This window comes from Ursus arctos, unplaced genomic scaffold (genome assembly GCF_023065955.2).
Source record: "Ursus arctos isolate Adak ecotype North America unplaced genomic scaffold, UrsArc2.0 scaffold_12, whole genome shotgun sequence".
In the NCBI taxonomy this organism is placed as follows: Eukaryota; Metazoa; Chordata; class Mammalia; order Carnivora; family Ursidae; genus Ursus; species Ursus arctos.
In genome coordinates this window covers 3,615,347-3,635,901 of record NW_026622786.1, presented here as the reverse complement: position 1 = coordinate 3,635,901, position 20,555 = coordinate 3,615,347, and the positions used below count along the sequence as shown (strand labels likewise).

At 41.3% G+C, this 20,555-nt stretch overlaps 1 long non-coding RNA gene and 4 other non-coding genes across 5 annotated transcripts; 4 read left to right on the top strand and 1 right to left on the bottom strand.

Moving 5' to 3' along the window:
• The first annotated feature begins 13,841 nt into the window (after nt 1–13,841).
• TRNAE-CUC (transfer RNA glutamic acid (anticodon CUC)) lies at nt 13,842–13,913 on the top strand. The gene has a single exon. It is a non-coding gene; the product is annotated as a tRNA-Glu (tRNA).
• A 188-nt stretch (nt 13,914–14,101) lies between these two features.
• Nucleotides 14,102–18,364, bottom strand: LOC130543410 (uncharacterized). The gene is made up of 2 exons (XR_008958730.1): nt 18,068–18,364; nt 14,102–17,088 (listed from the first exon to the last, which is right to left on the bottom strand). It is a non-coding gene; the product is annotated as an uncharacterized LOC130543410 (long non-coding RNA).
• TRNAG-UCC (transfer RNA glycine (anticodon UCC)) lies at nt 15,853–15,924 on the top strand. Its single transcript has one exon. It is a non-coding gene; the product is annotated as a tRNA-Gly (tRNA).
• Nucleotides 16,731–16,802, top strand: TRNAH-GUG (transfer RNA histidin (anticodon GUG)). Its single transcript has one exon. It is a non-coding gene; the product is annotated as a tRNA-His (tRNA).
• Nucleotides 17,700–17,772, top strand: TRNAK-CUU (transfer RNA lysine (anticodon CUU)). Its single transcript has one exon. It is a non-coding gene; the product is annotated as a tRNA-Lys (tRNA).
• Nucleotides 18,365–20,555: the final 2,191 nt, after the last annotated feature.

Sequence of the window (20,555 nt, the reverse complement as noted above, 5' to 3'; positions counted from 1 at the left end):
AAAGGAACTGTTAGAAAGATTTACTAGCAAGAATGATTTTGAGCAAAGAAGGATGAATTAAGATGGGAGAAGGAATGGTAAACAAAGAAATACATACGTGATTGAATCTAAACAAGCGAGTCATGTATTTTTAAAAATGACTGCCTCTGACAGTAAACACTATAATAACACATAAAACAGGATGGGACTTGTAATTAAAGCTGTTTGAGATTTTCATATTGTTTGGGAGGAATGTGTCAAAATTGATTCGCTTTATGCTTTAATTAATATTTAAATGCGTTGTAAGGGTGGGTATCAAAATAATAGAAAAAAATAGAGTGTATTATTTCTGAACAAAAAGAGGAGAAAAAGGACTTAAGAGAGCAAAACAAGACAAAAACTTGATTAATCCAGAAGAAGACAAGAAAGGAGAAAAAAAGAAAAGAAAAAATATAAATTAAAACATAATAATAGGGGCGCCTGGGTGGCACAGCGGTTAAGCATCTGCCTTCGGCTCAGGGCGTGATCCTGGCGTTATGGGATCGAGCCCCACATCAGGCTCCTCCGCTATGAGCCTGCTTCTTCCTCTCCCACTCCCCCTGCTTGTGTTCCCTCTCTCGCTGGCTGTCTCTATCTCTGTCGAATAAATAAATAAAATCTTTAAAAAAAAAAAAACATAATAATAATATCATAATCTAAATTTTAAAACCAGGTAATTCTCACTGCGCTATAGACATGACTTTGGAGAAGCGAAGGGTTGGAAGTAGAGTCCCCCACGCAGGACTCTGACTGTGGCCTTGAAACAATGAGAAGTAGTCAGTCTCGGATATATTCTGAAGGTAAAGCTACAGGACTTGCTGATGCTCAGATCTTGTTCTTGGGACTGATTATTACTAGTTTTGACCATGCCTAATTTTTAAAGTAAATGAGATCATTTCTTTCATGAGTCTTTTCCTTGTAAGGCCTTAAGCTACTCTGTTTTCTGTAATTCCACGGCCCGTGATAGGAAAAGTTTCCCTGCTCTTCTAGAAGATGGTCACTAATTCTTTGTTGCACCACTCAGGATGATTCAGAGCATGGTTCAGTTTGTCTCGATCTTTCCCATCCCATTTACAGACACATCTCCTTTACCCCTTTGGGGTCACTTATATAATACTTTTAAGTTACTGCATGGTCCTTCAGTGAACTGGGGCTGTAAGGAAGCTGCACCAGGAAAGGTAGTGGAACCAGCTGGATAACAGCTACTAATTTGCATACTGTTTGTAATGGGATGAAAAATCCCACCTGCGGCTGGCTGAGAGATGAGCAGCCTTTGAAAGCATAGATAAGGTTAAGGAGATAAGGAGATAAGGAGAAGCACAGCAAGAGGATGTTATGTGGGTTTTAAAATAAATGAGAAGACTTAGAAATGGGTACAGAGAATTGTCATGAGACACATTAGAACGCACCTACCTGGTGCTCATCATAGGAGAAATACTTAATGATCGTTGAACATCTGTTGGGGCCACATGCTATGAGTGAACTGATGATAGCATTTCTAGTCCTTACCACAACCTGAAAGGCAAATTTTACCCCCATTTTATAGAAGCTGAAGTGCTCGGAGACCCTCTTGTCTAAGGTCGCCTACTTCAAGTTCAGATTTATCTGCCGCTGAAGTCAATACTCTGCATTATAGCATCTTCTATAGGCTTCCAGGTGGCTGAATTTAGATGGAGAAAAGGAAAAAACAAAAGATACAGATTTAGACACGATGCGAGACGTGAGAAAACAGTCCCTAGATCTTCAAATTAGAGTGCTGGCTGAGAGAATGAGCCCATCACTGAGGGTAAGGAGACGGCTGGCATCCAGCTTTTATATAGCTAAAGAGTTAAACAAAATTCTAATATATTTCAATACATTTAAACTATATTACCAAACCTCTAACTTCTACCAGTATGCTGAAAACGCAGAAGATAATCATTGGATAGCCTCTTTTATTTCGTGTCAAATGAAAGAAACAACAAGGAAACAAGATACTTTTTCAAAATTCATTCCGGACGAACTCAGCGATGGCCATTAGGTGTTCAGTGGTTGTGGTAGAAGGGTCTACTTGAGAAGTTCACCATTTAAGAAATTTTGCCTTTTTTGGCAGCTTTTAAGAGGCAGTGAGATTTCCATAACAGCGACTCTGTTATTTTCTTTCTCTTTTTAACTGTTTTGAAGTTCAGAGGAAAATATAATGCTCAGTTAAGGTATTTAGATAAGCTTGGGTTTTTGTTATATATTTTGTCTTTTCTATAGCTTTTGAATTTTCTGTTTTTATGTTAGTTGTCGTTTGTTGTATTTGTTTTGGTTACATGTGAGGTGTTGCTTACCTTTTTGCAAGTCTCTTTAAACCACTGGTGGATAAATTAAAGTTAAAAACAAATCAAATATTTTTGGAAGTGTGAATTTAAATTTAAGCTAAATAAAAAGGCATTCATTTTTCATCGCTTGGAGTTTTACCATTTTCCTCATTTGGGACTACTACATAAAGACATACTCTTTACTTTGTACCACCTTTACCTACACATTTGGTGTTTTTATCATTTCCTGGAAAGGTCAAGAAAGCAGTGCTTGTATTTCCCTGCATTAAGAAGAGAGTTCCAAAAGTAAAATGCTCCTAAAATCAAAGACTGCTGATGCAGTAGAAGATGGGTTTCTTTTAGTTGAATTTATTAGGGTGTTGGCAGTGTGAAATTATTTGGGATTGAGAGTTTATGAATCGATGGATCTTACTTTGGAGGACCACAAACTCCTTTTGAAAATCTAATGAGAGATATTAGCCCCGTCCTCAGAAAAATGTTCGAATATGTGCCTTGACATTTTAACTACAATTTCTTGAGGGTGCATATATCTCCTGCTAGAGGGTTGGAATAGACATGGCTCCTCTTCACTGTGAGAGCCCTGAATCCTGGCCAGCAGACCGCCAAGAAGCTCCCTCTTTACTATAGAGAGTGGTGAGAGCAAGGTAGACGCTTGCGTAAGGCTCTCAATACCCAGCTCAAAGCAGTGATAGAACCATAGGCAGATTCTGCTCTTCCCGCGTCAAGAGTGTTTCACGATGGCTTTGAAGTAGTTCTTTTCTGGCCATCAAGTAGTTCTGAAAAATACTTGAGTTGCTAAAGACTATCCATTACAATATATGCCCTTACATATTTACAGATTTAGTTTTGTTTATTTGGTTTACATTAATTTCTATCTTGAGGTCTTGTAGAGGGGAAAACTCTCTATTAACTATTCAGATAAAAACTCAATTCTGTCATGTTGCCATAAAATATTTTTATGCTTTATGTTTCCTTACCTTCAGGTGAAGAAATAGGCACACTATTAAAAAGACATTATTTTTTACGGTGGCCTTGATTATGTTTGTGGAGCCAGCCACCAGTGGCTCCTGGCCTCCTGGGAGCTACAGATCTTCTAACATCTGAAAAAAAGGATTATTCTCCTTATTGCGACGGTGAATGTGAGTAACTGGTAAGGGTAGAACAGAGGCAGTGAAAGTAATGAGAGAGAGAGATTAGGATTCATGGACACACATAATAAGGTGTGTCATGGGATCTTTTTTTCTTTTTTAGCCCATCCCCTGCCCACCTCCCCTCCAGCAACCTTCAGTTTTTTCTCTACAGTTAAGGGTCTTTTATGGTTTTCCCCTCTCTCTTCTTGCCCCTTCCCCTATGTTCATCTGTTTTGTTTCTTAAATTCCACATATGAGTGAAATCATATGGTATTTGTCTTTCTCTGACTGATTATTTCTCTTAGGATAATACACTCTAACTCCAATCATGTTATTGCAAATGGTAAGATTTCATCCTTTTTGATGGCTGAATAATATTCCACTATGTATATATATCACAACTTCTTTATCCATTCATTGGTCAGTGGACATTTGGGCTCTTTCTATAATACGGCTATTGTTGATAATGCTGCTATAAGCATCAGGGTGCATGTGCACCTTCGAATCAGTATTTTTGCATCCTTTGGATAATTGTCTAGTAGTGCAATTGCTGGGTCATAGGTTAGCTCTATTTTTAACTTTTTGAGGAACCTCTAAACTGTTTTCCAGAGTGGCTGCACTAGTTTGCATTTGCACCAGTGGTGCAAGAGGGTTCCCCTTTCTCTGCATCATCGCCAACACCTATTGTTTCCTGTGTTGTTAATTTTAGCCTTTCTGACAGGTGTGAGGTGGTATGTCATCATGGTTTTGATTTCTATGATGCTGAGTGATGTTGAGTGTCTTTTCATGTGTCTGTTCACCATCTGGATGTCTTTTTTGGGAAAATGTCTATTCATGTCTTCTAACCATTTCTAACCTGGATTATTTGCTTTTTGGGTGTTGTTTGATAAGTTCTTTATAGATTTTAGATACTAACCCTTTATCATATATGTCTTTTGCAAATATTTTCTCCTATTCCATAGGCTGCCTTTTAGTTTTGTTGATTGTTTCCTTCACTGTGCAGAAGCTTTTTATCTTGATGAAGTCTCAATAGTTCATTTTGCTTTTGTTTCCCTTGCCTCCCGAGACGTGTCTAGCAAGACATTGCTGTGGCCGAGGTCAAAGAGGTTACTGCCTGTGTTCTCCTCTAGGATTTTGATGGTTTCTGTCTCACATTTAGGTCTTTCTTCCATTTTGAATTAATTTTTGTATATGGTATAAGAAAGTGGTCCAGTTTCAGGGCGCCTGGGTGGCACAGCGGTTAAGCGTCTGCCTTCGGCTCAGGGCATGATCCCGGCGTTATGGGATTGAGCCCCATATCAGGCTTCTCCGCTGGGAGCCTGCTTCTTCCTCTCCCACTCCCCCTGCTTGTGTTCCCTCTCTCGCTGGCTGTCTCTATCTCTGTCAAATAAATAAATTAAAAAAAAAAATCTTTAAAAAAAAAAAAAAAGAAAGTGGTCCAGTTTCATTCTTTTGCATATTGCTCTCCAGTTTTCCCAACACCATTGGTTGAAAAGACTGTCTTTTTTCCATTGGATATTTTTTTTCTGCGTTGTCAAAGATTAGTTGACCATAGAGTTATGGGTCCATTTCTGGGTTTTCTATTCTGTTCCATTGATCTATGTGTCTGTCTTTGTGCCAGTACCATGCTGTCTTGATGATTACAGCTTTGTAATAGACCTTGAAGCCTGGAATCATGATGCCTCCAGTTTTGCTTTCCTTTTTCAAGATTGCTTTGGCTAGTTGGGGTCTTTTGTGGTTCCATACAAATTTTAGGAGTGTATGATGCTCTGCGATAAAGTGTCATGTGTATCTTGAGTGTAAAGTAACCCAAATCTTTTAGGCTTCCCTGCCTTCAGTGTTTCTCAGTGGGGGCTCTATTGACATTATGGGTGGGACAATTCTTTGTTTTGTGGAACTGTCCTGCCTAGTGCAGTACAGTTAGCATTCTTGTCTCCCCTCTCCTGCTAAGTGCTATTTGCATCCCTAGTCAGTGTAAATTTTTAAAGTACCCCTGCATATTTCCAAGGCCCCACCCCCACCCCAAAGATGATACCACTCTGGTTGAGGAAACCTTCTAGATATTCTCAATCCCAAGTGGTTTCACACTACCATGACCTAAACTGGCTCAGTAGAAGTGTTTTTACCTTACGGACCATCCTTGCTTTAGAAACAGGTTTGGGGTGTGTGTGTGTGTGTGTGTGTGTGCGCGCGCGCACGCACACAGCTCAAGGACATGACCTTCCCAGCACTCTCACATAAGAGAGATGGTTGATTCCTTTTACTTGATATGCTTGGCTTCTCTCTGGAGCCTCCCAAGGACAGGACCACACAAACTTAACCCTCAACCCCTTTACCTGTAGAATTCGGATCTCAAAGCCATGCTTCCAGAGCTGTAGGGATTTCCTACACGCCAGTCCAAACAGAGCAACTCTGCTTGGAGCTGTTTTACATTTTGGGATTTGGGGCGTGCTTTCATTAAGAAAAAAGAGTTCCATTGCTTAAATGGATTTAAAAAACAACAGATTATATGTTTCTAAGTATCTCTTTTGGTGCCAAGTCTTTATAATTACAGATCTTCTCCTGTCCCCTCATTTGAGCAGAACTTGGAAACTGAGTGGGCACCGGGGACATTTATACTGTTAAATTACTCAGCAGAATATCTCCTCCATGTCAGGCATTTTAGGCCTCTTGGATATAGACCATTGCAAGTTATCAGAGCCCAGGAGATACTACAGAGTGAGTTTTCAATCTGTGAATTACTACCTCTTTGGGTCTACTTGCTGGATGTTTAGTTATACAGTGGTGATATCCACCTAGACTGTTCCTCAGAAGGACTTTGGGTGTTTTTGATTGGTTCCTGGACTCCAGCATACACAGGCTCCTCTGTCTTCCGAAGAGCTCTTGGCATACTTAGATGTTGTGGTTAAAACAAATCGAACTGGTAGAATTTATCATGAGAGACAAATAGTAGTTAGGGTTGATGATTGATGCCTTGTGGGTTTTTTGTCCCAGGACATTTATTGTTAATCAGGCAAAGATTTCTCAGTTATTTAGGCCTGGACTTTAGCCACTGCCGTATCAGGAATAATGTCTGTCATTCTCACCAGATGTTAGATTTTATCTCCTTCCTTTGTTCCGTCGTAGATTTGGACTGTATTAATTAGCCAAAATTAACTCGCATCCTGGTGCCGAGCCAAGGAGCTTTCTTGGCTAGTTGAGAATTCAAGCGTTGATCAAACATGTGAAATTTGCTAGAAATATTTTATAGAATTAAGGCCTTCTAGGAGATTACAGCCTTGCCATGGAGACAAATATACACAAATGAAAAATAACAGTTTGATGCCAGGTGAATGTAATATAGTGCTTAATGGAAAAGTGTACCATTCGGAGCCTGAAGCAGCAGCTCTTAACCTTGGCTGCGTGTTATAATCACCTGGAGAGGTTTAAAAAATTCTGATGTTCAGATTATACCCCAGACCAATTAAATCAGAATTTCTGGGGGTGGAACCCAACCGCCAGGATTTTTTTGTTGTTAATACCCCCCGTGTGATTTCATGTGTGGCTGAAGTTGAGAACCACTAGTCTGAAGGGATGATGAAGACAGGAAAGTCTATGTAGACGGGAATTTCTGTGGGCAGTAGGAAGAATTGAGATTGATGCCCTCTGGCTTTATCTGAGAAAATCTGATGTCAGAAAGGGCTTAGGAACTCATATGGATCTTAAAGCTCCAAGTAAAAGAGAATCTCCAACAATTTGGAGAGGAGCTATGAATCCTACTGCTGGCTTTGCTACCGATGTGCACCAGTGTTTCCGGAGTTTCTTCACTCCCTGTGGTGGAATTAAGTGCACTTTGTCCCATTCGATTCCATGGTAACCCCTGGGAAACTATAGTACGATATTACAATCAAGATACCGCCATTGATACAGTCAAGACACAGGCCATCTCCAACACAAGGATCCCTCATGCTGCCATACCTACACCCCTCCCATCTCCATCCCTACCTTAACATTCGTAAAACCGAATCTGTTCTCCATTTCCATGATTTTGTCATTTTAGGAATGCTATGTAACAATCATATAGTGTGTAGCCTTTTAGGATTGGCTTTTTTCACTCAGCATAATTCTCTGGAGATTCATCCAAGTCATGTGTGTATCAGTAGTTGGTTCCTTTACATTGCTGAGTAGTATTCCATGCTGTCGACGTAGCACTCATCTGTTGAATGACATCTGCCTTGTTTCAAGCTTTGGGCTATTGTTAAAAAATCTGCTATAAACATTTGTGTATAGGTTTTTGTGTGAACATTAGTTTTTATTTCTCTGGGATAAATGCCCAGGAGTGCAAATGCTGGGTCATATGAAAACTGCATCTTTAGGATATTTTTTGTTTGTTTGTTTAATAAACTGCCAAACTGTTTTCCAGGGTGCCTGTACCATTTTACACTCCCAAAAGCAATGGATGAGTGATCCAGTTTCTCTGCATTCTCACCAACATTTGATGTTGTCATTTCTTTTTAATTTTAGCCATTCTGATAGGTATGTAGTGATATCTAATTGTGATTTCAATTTGTATGACCCTAATGGCTAATAATGTTGAACATCTCTTCCTGTGCTTATTTCCTCTCTGTATATCCTCTTTGGTGAAATGTCCCTTCATGTCTTTTGACCATTTTTTCATCAGATTGGGTTTTTTTACTGTTGAGTTTGAGAGTTCTTTATATATTCTAGGTAATGGTGCTCTGTTGTGTGTGTGGTTAACAAGTATTTTCTCCAATCGCTGCTTGTTTTTTCATCCTCATAACAGGGTTTTAGCAAAAGCAAATGTGTTTCATTTTGATGAAGTCTTAATTTATCAGTTTTTCTCTTTATGGATCATGCTTCTGGTGTCAAGTCTTTGACTAGCCCTAGCTCATGAAGAGCAATTTTTTTTCCTCAAAGTTTTACACTTCACATTTAAGTTGGTGATCCACTTTGAGTTAGTTCTTACATAAGGTATGAAAGTAAAGTTGAGATTTTTTGTTGTTTTTGGTGTTTTGTTTTGTTTTTTGCCTATGGATGTCCAATTTCTTCAGCAAGGTATATTGAAAAAGCTATTCTTTCTTCATTTAATCATTCCTGCACCTTTGTAAAAAGAAAAATCAGTCGGGCATATTTGTGTCGGTCTGTTGCTGGGTTCTTTATTCTGTTTCATTGATCTGTATATTTATCCTTCTGCCAATACCACACCATCTTGACTATTCTTTTAAGTCTTGAAAATGGGTAGGCTGATTCTTCCCACTCAATTCTTCTTTTTCAAACTTTGTTTTAGCCATTCTAGTTCCTTTACCTTTCCATTTAACTTTTAGAATAATTTTGTCTATATCCACAAAAAATCTTGCTAGGATTTCTCCTTCACTTTTTTTTTTCTTGTGGTAATATACACATAACATAAAGTTCACGATTTTAATCATTCTCAAGTCTACAATTCAGTGGCATAGGATACATTCAAAACGTTGTGCAGCGATCACCACTATCAAGTTCCAGAACGTTTTCATCACCCCAAAAGGGAAAGTCTGTACCCATTACTCAGTCATTCCCCAACATCTGGCAATGACCAGTGTGCTCTATCTCTATGGATTTGCCTTCTGGATACTTCATGTAAATAGAGTCACACAATAGGTGATCTTTTGTGTCTGGCTTCTTTCTTTTAGCATAAAGTTTTCAAGGTTCATCTATATTGCAGCTAGAATCAGTACCTCATTCCTTCTTATGTCCAAACAATATGCCGTTGTATTTATATACCACAGTTGTTTATCTATGCATTTATTGATTGACATTTGGCTTGTTTCTGCTTTGGCTACTGTGAATAGCATGCTGCTATGAATGTGCATGTATAGGGTTTCTATTGAGTATCTGTTTTCCGTCCTTTGTGTATAATGCACCTAGGAGTGCAATTACTGGGTAATATACTATGTTTAACTTTTTGAGGAACTGCCAAACAGTTTTCCACAGCAGCTGAAACATTTTACATTCCCACCAGCAATGTGTAAGGGTTCTAATTTCTCCTCATCCTCACCGATACATGTTGTTTTCCATAATTGTAGCCACCCCCAGACCTTGAAATGGTATCTTATTGTGGTATTGACTTGCATTTCCCTAATGATCCATGACACTGAGCATCTTTTCATGTATTTGCTGGTGGTTTTGAATATCTTCTTCGGAGAAGTTCTATTCATTTGCTCATTTGAAAATTGGGTTGTTTGTCTTTTTGTTGTTGAATTGTATTCCCTTTACTCTTTTTTAAAATTATTTTAAAGATTTTATTTCTTTATTTGACAGAGAGAGACAGCGAGAGAGGGAACACAAGCAAGGGGAGTGTGAGAGGGAGAAGCAAGCTTCCCTCAGAGCAGGGAGCCTGATGCGGGGCTCCATGCGGGGCTCCACGCGGGGCTCCACGCGGGGCTCCATGCCGGGCTCCAGCCCTGGACCCTGGGAATATGACCTGAGCCGAAGGCAGATGCTTAACAGCTGAGCCACCCAGGCGCCCCTGTATTCCCTTTACTCTTGAAGGATATTTTCACTGGATGTGGGAATCTGGGTTGACAGTCTTTTCTTTCAGGTCTTGAAAAATTTTGTGCCCCTTCTTCTGGCCGCTGTGGTTTCCAATGAGAAATCTGCTGCCATTGTTTTTCCCCTACAAGTAAGGTATCATTTTTCATTGCTTTCAATTTTTTCTTTGTTTTTAGCTTTCAGTAGTTTGACTATGATATGTCTTGGCATGAATTTGTTTGGGTTTATCCTCTTTGGGGTTTGCTCAGCTTCTTGAATACATAGGTTTTATCCCTCTGCCAAATTTGGGGAGTTTCCAGCCACTATTTCTTTTAGTACTTTTTTCAGCCCTGTTCTTTTTTTCTTCTCCTCCTGGAAATCCAATGATACAATAGATCTATTGTCATAATCCCACAAGTCCCTGAGACTCTGATCTTTTTTTTTTTTTATTTTATTTATCTGTTGTCCACGCTGAGTATTTTTTATTGTTCTATCTTCTAGTTCATGGATTCTTTCCAGTGCCTCCTCCATTCTGTTGTTGAACCCATCCACTGAGATGTTTTGGTTTGGTTTGGTTTGGTTATTGTGTTTTTTAGTTCTAAAATTTCCATTTAGTTCTTTTCTTTTTTTTTAATTCTTCTTTATATCTTCTATTTCTTTGCTGAAACTTAATTTCTCTACTGGGACTTCCCATTTTTTCATTTGTTTCAAGCATGTTTGTAATTGCTCGTTGAAACATGTTCATGACAACTGCTTTAAAATCTTTGTCAGAGAATTCTAACATCTATCATCCAAATGTGGTCTGTTTTCGTTCAGTTGAAGATCTTTCTTATTGGTATGATGAGTGCTATTTTTATTAAAACCTGGACATTTTGAATTCTGGATCTTAGTTAAACCTTCTGTTTTAGTTGGCTTTCTCTGATACTACTCTGGCGAGGAAGTAGGGGTGAGTGTCTTGTTAGAGCCAGGTAGGTGGAGGCTTCCAGTTTCCCCACTCAGCCTCCACTGACACCTGAGGGGTGGGGCTTCTCATTACTGCTTAGGTGAGGGCAGGGGTTTTTCAGCTGCCCATTAGGCTTCCACTGACACCAGCCTGGCTGGGAGAAGTGGGAAGGCCTTTTTACTCCTCCCCACATGGCCTCCACTGACAGTAGGGGATGGGGGTGGCTTTGTTATCACTGGATGTTGGTGAAAGTGCTGACTCTTTACCATGTGTCCTCTGGAACTAATCCAGCAGAGAAGGGAAGGAACACCTCCTAAAAGGCCTGGTGAAGGTGGAAGTCTAGGCACCCCATTCAACCTTTACTAGCCTGTGTAGGAGTGAGACACAGTTCTTTCTGTGGTGTTTGCTGGAGTAGAGTGGTTATTATCTAGAAGTTTTCTAGTTTGCTAGGCTGCCTCTTTCCTGGTCCTTTGGCTAGAAAGAACAGGCTTGCTTTTGTTTTGATTTTTTCCTTTGGCTGTCCCCACTGGCATTTCCAGGTCACTGGCTTCTTCAGCACCACATCTGGGATACATGAGACAAAAAGAAAACCCAGGGAAGTCACCAATGTGTGGTTCCTTAGGTTCTGAGGCCCCTAGCTGGTCTGCCTCCTTTTCTCCGCCTTTCAAGTCTCTTATGTTGTTGTTGTTGTTGTTGTTTTTCAAAGATTTTACTTATTTATTCGACAGAGAGAGAGACAGCCAGCAAGAGAGGGAACACAAGCAGGGGGAGTAGGAGAGGAAGAAGCAGGCTCCCAGCAGGGAGCCTAGTGTGGGGTTTGATCCCAGGGTCCTGGGATCACGCCCTGAGCTGAAGGCAGACGCTTAACGACTGAGCCACCCAGGCACCCCCATCAAGTCTCTTATGTTTTTTTTTATGTGCAGTGTCCAAGGTTTTTAGTTGTATTAGCGGGAGGAACAGGGAAAAATACAACTACTCAATTCCCTGATCCATTTTCTTTTATTCACTTGTTTATTCGGGTTTCCATTTGATTGTGAGCTCTTTTTTTAAAAAAGTTTATTTAATTAATCTCTACACCCAATATGGAGCTCAAACTCACAACCCCAAGATCAAGAGTTGCATACTCTTCTGACTGAGCCAGCCAAGTGTCCCCTGATTATGAGCTCATTAAGTATATTTTTGTGACTCTAATACCTAGTTTGGCACATGATCTGCAAACATATGGAAGAAGGAAAAAAGAAAATAGAACATGGAGTGAAGTGAATGAACGGCACTCCTCCCCCACCCCCACCCACCGTTAGGTGTGTGATGCCAGAAGAGGAGGAGGCTTATCCTGTCCTGAATGATGAGGCCTCTCCTGGTATTTTCCTGTTGAGAAAGGTAGCTAGCTCCCAGAGCTCACACTCTCTTTCCTAGGTTCTCATGTGTTACCAAAAACTACCAGCAGGTGACAGAATAATGGATGAAAATGGACTGTTGACCAAGACATAAGGAGCTTGAGTTCCTCTGATATAGAGGAATAAATTCTACTACCCTACCCACCCCAGGTACAATTCCCAAATGCTGCTCTGAAAGTTAGTCATTTTTTTCAGCCTTGGGGTACAGGTTGCTGTTCAGTGGGAACAGAGTTGGAGTAAAAAGAAGGGGGCTCTGTTAGACTCCATGGTGACATGTGACAACAGGATTAGTGGTTTTTGTGAAAATAAATATCTAGCATTTAGTTACTAATTTCTGGCATTTAAACCCACAGGAAGGTGGAGATTGGATGAGGGGAGGATGAATAGTTTTCTTAAACGATATTTTAACATTGATACTTTAAAAGCAAAGCAAAACAACACAAAACCCACACAAACACCCCTTATCCTACCACCCATTTCTTCTGTCAGGCCCTGCTGATACGCACACATCATTGGTGATTCAATATTTAAATTCACTTTTTCATTCATTATCAAAAGTATTTTCTGATGTTAATGTGGAGGGGGATTGCTTTTCAAAATTTCTGTTTGAACTCATGTGCAGACAGTTAATAACATTGTGGTCATCTGACCAAAAAAAGCCTGAGGGGAGGCTTTTGTTTGTTGCAGTCTTGTTTTTCTCAACTTTTTCTTTTAAAACTTTTTAATAGAAAACTTGAAAGAATAAAATAATGAGCACTCAATTACCCCTCGCTTAGATTCATTGTCAATATTTTGTTACATTTGCTTTCTTTTCTCTCATATCGTTAAAAAAAGTTAATTTGCATACATTGATGGGTATGGTTTTAAAAGTTCCTTCAGTGGAAGCATGCACCCCATTTCTTTTTTCCTCCTTAATCCCGCTCTGCTTTCTTCATATAAAAAATTTAAAAGCTCCAAACCCCTGCCCTTCTTAGTCTCCCACCAGAGAGTTAAGTTCAGGTCGTACTGACCACCAAGGACCGGTAGGCCCAGTGACTTTCGCTAGTCTGTAATATTTGTTTTGGCCAACAGAATTTGGTCTAAGTTCGCAGACGAAAAAAAGCTGCAATAGGACCAGGATCGCCAAGCGTTAGTCACACGACGACCTTTATATTTCTTAAGGGAAAGTTCCTGGTCAATTGGGCAGCACTCCAGCTGAAGATCTTTACTTTTCTCCTGATCACAATTCAGGAAATCACTGCAACTATGTGAAGCTGAGAGCTTTTCTGTCTCTGTCTCTTCTCCGGTTATTTATCTCTGGTGTTGGGGGCTGTGATCGTGTGTTTACGATCATCGCTTCGCTCTGGGAGCCAGGCTTCGGCGTTCTCTCGCGGGTTTTCTAACTTCAAAAAAGAAACGCGAAGTAGTTTCCACCAGAGGAAGGCCCAGTTTTCAGGAATCTCAAAACCCAAGGCAGTTATAATAATATACAGAAGGGGAAGAGTTAAGTGGAAACATATACTCAGAACCATATACTTTCTAGGAGAAGCTGTTCTTAACTTCCCTGGTGGTCTAGTGGTTAGGATTCGGCGCTCTCACCGCCGCGGCCCGGGTTCGATTCCCGGTCAGGGAAACGTTCTTTTTATTTTTTTTTTTTTAAACCATTCCACAGAATCCTTTTAATGATTAACATTGTTTCTCCTAGTCAGTTTCCCATTCGTCCAAAGCTGAAATATAGGAAATGCAGAAATATGCAATGTAAAAACTGTTCTACCGCCTATTAACTGTTGACGTCCAGTTTTAAAAACAGAATTGAAATTATGCTGTCCATACTATTTTATTTCCAGCTATTTTTAAAGTTAATATATCTCCAACATTTGCCAATGGAAATAAACGCTCTTCACTAACATGATATCTTCCTTCCATTTAATTTAGTTTTAGAAAAGGTAATATATTTACATGGTTTAGGATTCAAATATGCAAAGGATATAACTGACAAATCTAATTTTTACCTCTGCCACCTAGTTTCCCTCTAATAAGGCAACCAATGTTATATTTCATAACCATAATTATGTAAATATTTTATGCAAACACAAGTACATGCATACATACTTACATATGTAAATATGCTCCCCCCTTGCACAAACGATAGCAAGCTATGCATGCTTTTTCTACACTTTGCCTTTTTCACTTAATATATTTTAGAAATATATTAGATTACACATGAAGTTTAGACATGAAGAGTTTCCTCATTCTTCCTTATGGCACGTAGTATTCTATTGTATTGATGATATTCCACAATTAATTGAACCAACTGCCTTTTGATGGACACTTAGGTTATTTCTAATCCTTTGCTATTACAAACAATGCTGCCATAAAAAAATCTTGCTGATACGTCATTTTGCATGTGTGTGGACTAAATGCCCAGGAATTGAAATACTGGTTCAAAAGGTATGTGCATTTGTGGATAGATATTGCCAGTATGCCTTCCACCGAGGTCGTGCCAATTTACACTCCCATCAGCAATGTACAATGCATATAGAATTAAAAAAAAAATTCATGTGGGTTTTCATCAAAGTGGATTTAATCTAACCTATTTCTGGAATTTTAGTTTTTTCCCCCTAAAATTTTGGCATTACAGATAACAGTTTGATGAACATCTCTGTAGATACATCCTAGGTATTTCCTCAGGATAAATTTATGGAAGTAGAATTACTACCTCATACCGTATACTAAATGAATTAATTAAATGCAAGAACTGAAACAATTAAAAAGCTAAGAAAAATACACTAGTGGATAGTTATCTTAATATTGGGTAGAACACTTTTCCAAGATAAAAGCAAAGACAGAAATCATAAAGGATAAAACTGATGAATTAGACACATAACAGAAAACTTCTTCTTATCTAAAAATCCCACAAAGAATGTTAAGAATCAAATGACAAAGTGGTATAAATCAGTAATATTAATATAATGCAAATAATTAATAGAAAAATAGACAAAGCATATGACTTAGTAATTCTCAAAACTTATGCAAATAATTGGTAAGTATGAAAAATTATCAACCTCAATAGTAATAGAATAAATGCAAAATAAGATAAGACTTTATCCTGCACTTCCATGAAGATGAAAAGAATGAGACGTCCCATTGACTGATGTAAGTTAATAGCGAAAATTGATGTTATTTCTCCACACAGCAATTTGGCAATATGTATCCAAAGTTTTAAAATACGTATGTCTTTTGATTTGCAATTTTACCTTACTGCATTTGCTCAATGAAAACACTCTGCAATGCCTAATAACTCCCTCAGGGGTTATTATACCCAAAACTGGATTTCAGACGCCCCCTTCAAACGACAATAGAAAAAACTAGAATTGACTTTTTAAACCTGTAAATCAATAAGAAACTGCCACAGAATTTTTAATGTAACCACAGGAGAAATCCTAAAGAGCTTCCTCCTTTGACTTTGTGTTAGAAATCTCTCTTAACATGAATATCAGGTAGAGAATTATGTGACCAGAATTGGACGAGTTACTCCTTATAGGGAAACCGACCCAAGACCGCTTGTGTCGGCGTTGGTGGTATAGTGGTGAGCATAGCTGCCTTCCAAGCAGTTGACCCGGGTTCGATTCCCGGCCAACGCACTTTTTGGCTCTCACTTTTCTCCCGAAACTTTTAAGTAGTTCAATTTGGGAAACCATGGTGGAAGAAAAGGTTTTTTAAGACTATAATTGGGAGGGGAGTCTCTAAAAAAGAGCCTCTAGGGTTTTCGCAGCTGCAACCCTGAGCCAAGCAAGCCCTTGTGCTGGGTTCCGCCGCTGTTATCTCACCAGTTTATGATAACTATCCTTGTGGGGTCTTTAGGGAAGTGTCTGAAATAGAGGCTACTCGGATTTGTTTTTCTAATTCTCGGATGCGGCTCTGCTTTACTGAGGAATCAGAATGAGGAAGTCAGCCTAAGAGCCCGCAGTTCCCGGAGAGCGCTGTGTCGCTTGGAACGTTGAGGAAAGCAAGAAGAAACCAAGAGCAGGGCCTTCGACCAGCTCCACTTCTCTTCCGGTTCCACCGCTCCGGGGACAGAAACGTCAATTCCAGCGCACAAGCTGGAGATGTAAAGAGGAAAATCCTCAGGGCGGCCTCTCGCACCCCTGTGCGGGGCGGCTTGATTGGAAGGGAGAGAAGTGGCATGAGGAGGGGCGACCGGGTATGGTCCCCGGCCGCAGCCCGCTGCCCAGGCGAAGGGCGATGTTGACGCCTGCACGCGGGATTTAGGAGCTCAGAACCAGATTCAGGGGTCAACACTTCGAGGTTGTAGAGTGGAAACGTTTGTTTGGTATTTTGATTGAGGCAGATCACTCGAACCGGGCAAACGAAACGACAGCACAAGGTACGTATTCCTATTTCAAAGGGCATAAAATAAAGACGCAGTACGTCGCCTGGCAGGTGGCGCGCCGTGATCGTATAGTGGTTAGTACTCTGCGTTGTGGCCGCAGCAACCTCGGTTCGAATCCGAGTCACGGCATGTAATATCTCCCTGGTGGCTTTGTTTTCGTCTTTTTTTTTTTTCTTTAAGCCTTTTAAAAGGGTTGAAAGAAGTTTAATTCTCTCTTCATTCCAAGCAGCCTCGCAGAAGTGCTGTCCATGAATTGGGTGTTGTTTCTGTTCAGCTCCTTCCGCCTCTCGCCAGCCTCAAGCAAACCACCTAACCAGCTCTGGCCCGGACGCACTTCAGGGCGGTATGGGGAGCCTCGGAGCTGCCAAGGCTGCAGAAGTGAGAACCCTTCGCTTCTGACTCCGGAACTCCTCGCCTGTACCGGACGTTGGAGAAATGAAAGTTGGGAGAGAGGAGTGAAACCGCCTGGGGCTCTCTCATCCGACTTGAAATCTCGCTTGGACGTTTACACGTAATAAATATGGTCTTTTACTTTAGCCACACAAAATTTTTTAAAACAAAGTCGTGCCCCCAGTGACGCGTCCCTCAGCCCCACTTCCACCCACCACCCTGGTCGTCCGGGTTTAGGAAGAGAAGGAAGCAGCGGCTGGAGCACCAAGGTCCCGGGAGAGCAAGTCCCCATGCCCCACCTGCTCCCCCGGCTGTTTACGCCTCTCAGCCCCGTTCCCTCGCGCTCTTTCGCCTCCTCCTCAGGAGTCCTCATGCCAGAACCCAGGCTGTCAAAATGATCCGGTCCGCGCGGACTTTCGGAAACATGGAGATTTTAGGACTCATGAGTCTCCGTCCTCTGGGAGGCCCGCCGGGCCCCACGCGGTCCCCACCATTCTCTCAGTGCCTCGGTCCCGGTAGCAAAAAGCTACTTTGTATTTGCAAAATACTAGATCCTAAAGTCTGGTGTGTGTCTGGACCGTACAGCCTGTCTCTTTCAAGAAATGATATTCCTAAAGGAAAAGCCTTGAGGACAGCGCCCGGCTAGCTCAGTCGGTAGAGCATGAGACTCTTAATCTCAGGGTCGTGGGTTCGAGCCCCACGTTGGGCGAGCGGTTCTTTTTCTCTTCTGTTCCTATTAAATCCTCTGTTGGCAATCAATACTTGTGAACTTATAATTAGCCATTGCGGCCACTGTTGTTTTAAACTCGGGTAACAACTTCCAGAATCTCCTCTATTCGCTACAAATTGAACAAATATGAGGAATCCGACCAGGGACCTTGGTCGTTGACACAGCGGGTCCCTGACCTACCGCTGGGGGGCGGGAGGAGCTTCTCCCGGGAGGAAAGTGACACGAGCCAGAGCAGCTCCGAGTCCGGACCCGCGGGGCTCCCCCTCCGACCTACCGCGCCTCTGCTCCACGGAGAAGCCGCCTTAGGATCGGACGGACGGAAACACTCTGCTTCTCTTCTGCTTGGTGGGGGAAAATTTTGGAGGAGGTTTTTTGAAGGCCTTCTTAGCTAGTTAAAATGTTCTCCTCTAGGTGCCAAGGAGAATGTTTTTGCTTTTCAGGTTTGAAGCGTTCATCAGCCGCAAAGGGCTGTGAAATACAGCTCGTTTACTAAGATGCCGAAGCGGGGAAAAAGGAGAGTGCCCTGCAAAAGGGTCTGGGGAGGCGAGGGAGGGAGTCGGAGAGGGGAGGAGGAAAGGCGCGGGCGGGGCGGGGCGCAGGCGCGAGCTCGCAGGCGGGGAGCCCCCGCGGCAGCGGACAGGAGGCGGGGGGGGGGGGGTGCAGCGCCGCGCCCACGGGTTTTGAGGTAGTTCTTGATCGGCTGGAGAACTTGTCCCGCCCCGGAAAGCCTGAACGAGTTTGCGCTGCATTTGTCCCTGCCGAGCCTCCTTTCAGGGTTGGAATGGGTCTGGCTCCAGGGGTTTCTCGAGGCGAGCGGGAGCCAAGTAGGGCACAGGTGGAGAGGCTTCTCCACCGCGACGAGGACATTTTACTCCTCATACAAGCCGTCCGCCTCCCTCCCCTAAGGATCCTTGGACAGTCCTTTTTTTTACTTCTTTTTTTTTTTACGTTTGCAACTACGCTTCAGTCTCCCACCAACCGCCTCCGAGATGATCACTGCGTGAGGCCGGTCGCTCTCGAGAGTGTGGTGCCGGGACAAAGAGCTTCGCCCGGAAACTTGTGAGAGACGCGAATGCTCAAGCCCCACCTCAGACCTGCGGCGTCAGGAACCCGGGACTGGCCCAGCCACCGGGGCTTAGGCCCTGTCGGCGATTCAGGTAAATGTTCGAGGTCAGGAACCACTGCGCCGGGGCAGCCTCCTTCCCGGTCAAACAAGACACACCACGTTCTTGGCTGGGAGACTCCACGTCACAAAGAGAACATCTCTCCTGAATCTGCTGTCTGAAGTTCACATGGTTTTCATAATATCAAAAAGAGCTTTTTAGAATTCAAACTGGACACTATAATTCTAAACTTTAAAGGGAAAAGTAACAAGCAGAAATAGGGAAATTCTTTTTTTAAGAGAAGAGCAATAACGAAGAGCTAATCCTATGAAATATTAGAGTAATTAGATACCATGTATGAATCGACAGTAATAAATGGTACAAGAATCCAGAAATATCCCAAAATACATGAAGAAATGTAATATATTAGAAAAAGGGTTTTGAACCAATAATTCTAATGAACAGTTTTGAATAACTAGGTAGGTATCCAGGGAAATAAGGGTCAGTGAATATCCTACTCTTTACATAAGGGTAAACTCCAGATCAATCAAAGATTTAAATAATAATAAAGAGGAACATAAAAGTTCTTGTAGAAACATGAAACAATTATTTTATTATCTTGGTCTGTATGTGAAAAAAAGCTGTTCTATGACATGAATCCACAAGTCCTGAGAGTATCAATGAATTTGACTACATAAATCGAATCATACCAGCCTAAGTAAAAGTCCAAACAAATTTGGGGAAATATTTGCAACTTGCATTGCGTTAAAACCCCTCCATTTTAAGTTCTTGCTTTGGTGGTTAACATCCTTCTCATTGCCCTAATTGTGAACTCATACCCCAAAACAGCTGAAACCCTTTGATAACAAACCCAACTGCTGGACTCTAACTTCCCCTTCCTCTCTTCCTTTCTCCTTCGCCCCCAACCTTCCGTTCCCGTCCTCTCTTGGTTTGCTTTCCATGGATCCACCCAAGACCCAGTATAGACAGTGACCCACAGGTCCTCCTGTCTCTACTCCCCACCTGTAAAATTGAGCACCAGCTGGCTATGCCCCTGTGTGGCCCTGTGCTGCACAACATGACCCCCCTCTTGGGGACCGTGAGTATAATAAACTTCCTCCTTTCGAGCCTGCTTCTCTCCTCCTGTGGCTTCACCACTTCACCAAACTGTATCCAACATCTGCATTCTTAGAACACATGTATATGCAAAAGGCTAATTTTCCTAATATTTACAGAACTACAAACCAACAAGAAATAAGCCAACAACCCAATAAAAACAGCAAACATATAAAGAATAGAAAATATACATTTCTATTACTCGTAAGGAAAGTCAATATTCAAGGTTGCTATTAATAAAGCTATGCAATTTAAAACAACATTGAAATGACACTTTTGACCTTCAAGAAATGCTAAAATTTTTTAAAGTTTAATACGTTGGAGAGGTTAAATATGAAAGGGTAAATTGGTCCAAGTTCTACAGGGTGCCCTTTTAACAACATCTATCAAAAATTTAAATAAACTTTTTTTTTACTTTTTAAAATCCACATTTAGAAATTTATCCCATTACACCTACACATGTGTGTGAAATTAACATATACACGGTTATTCCTGGAGCATTTTTCATTAAGTAAAAGACTGGAAACCTCTCTAAATGTCCAC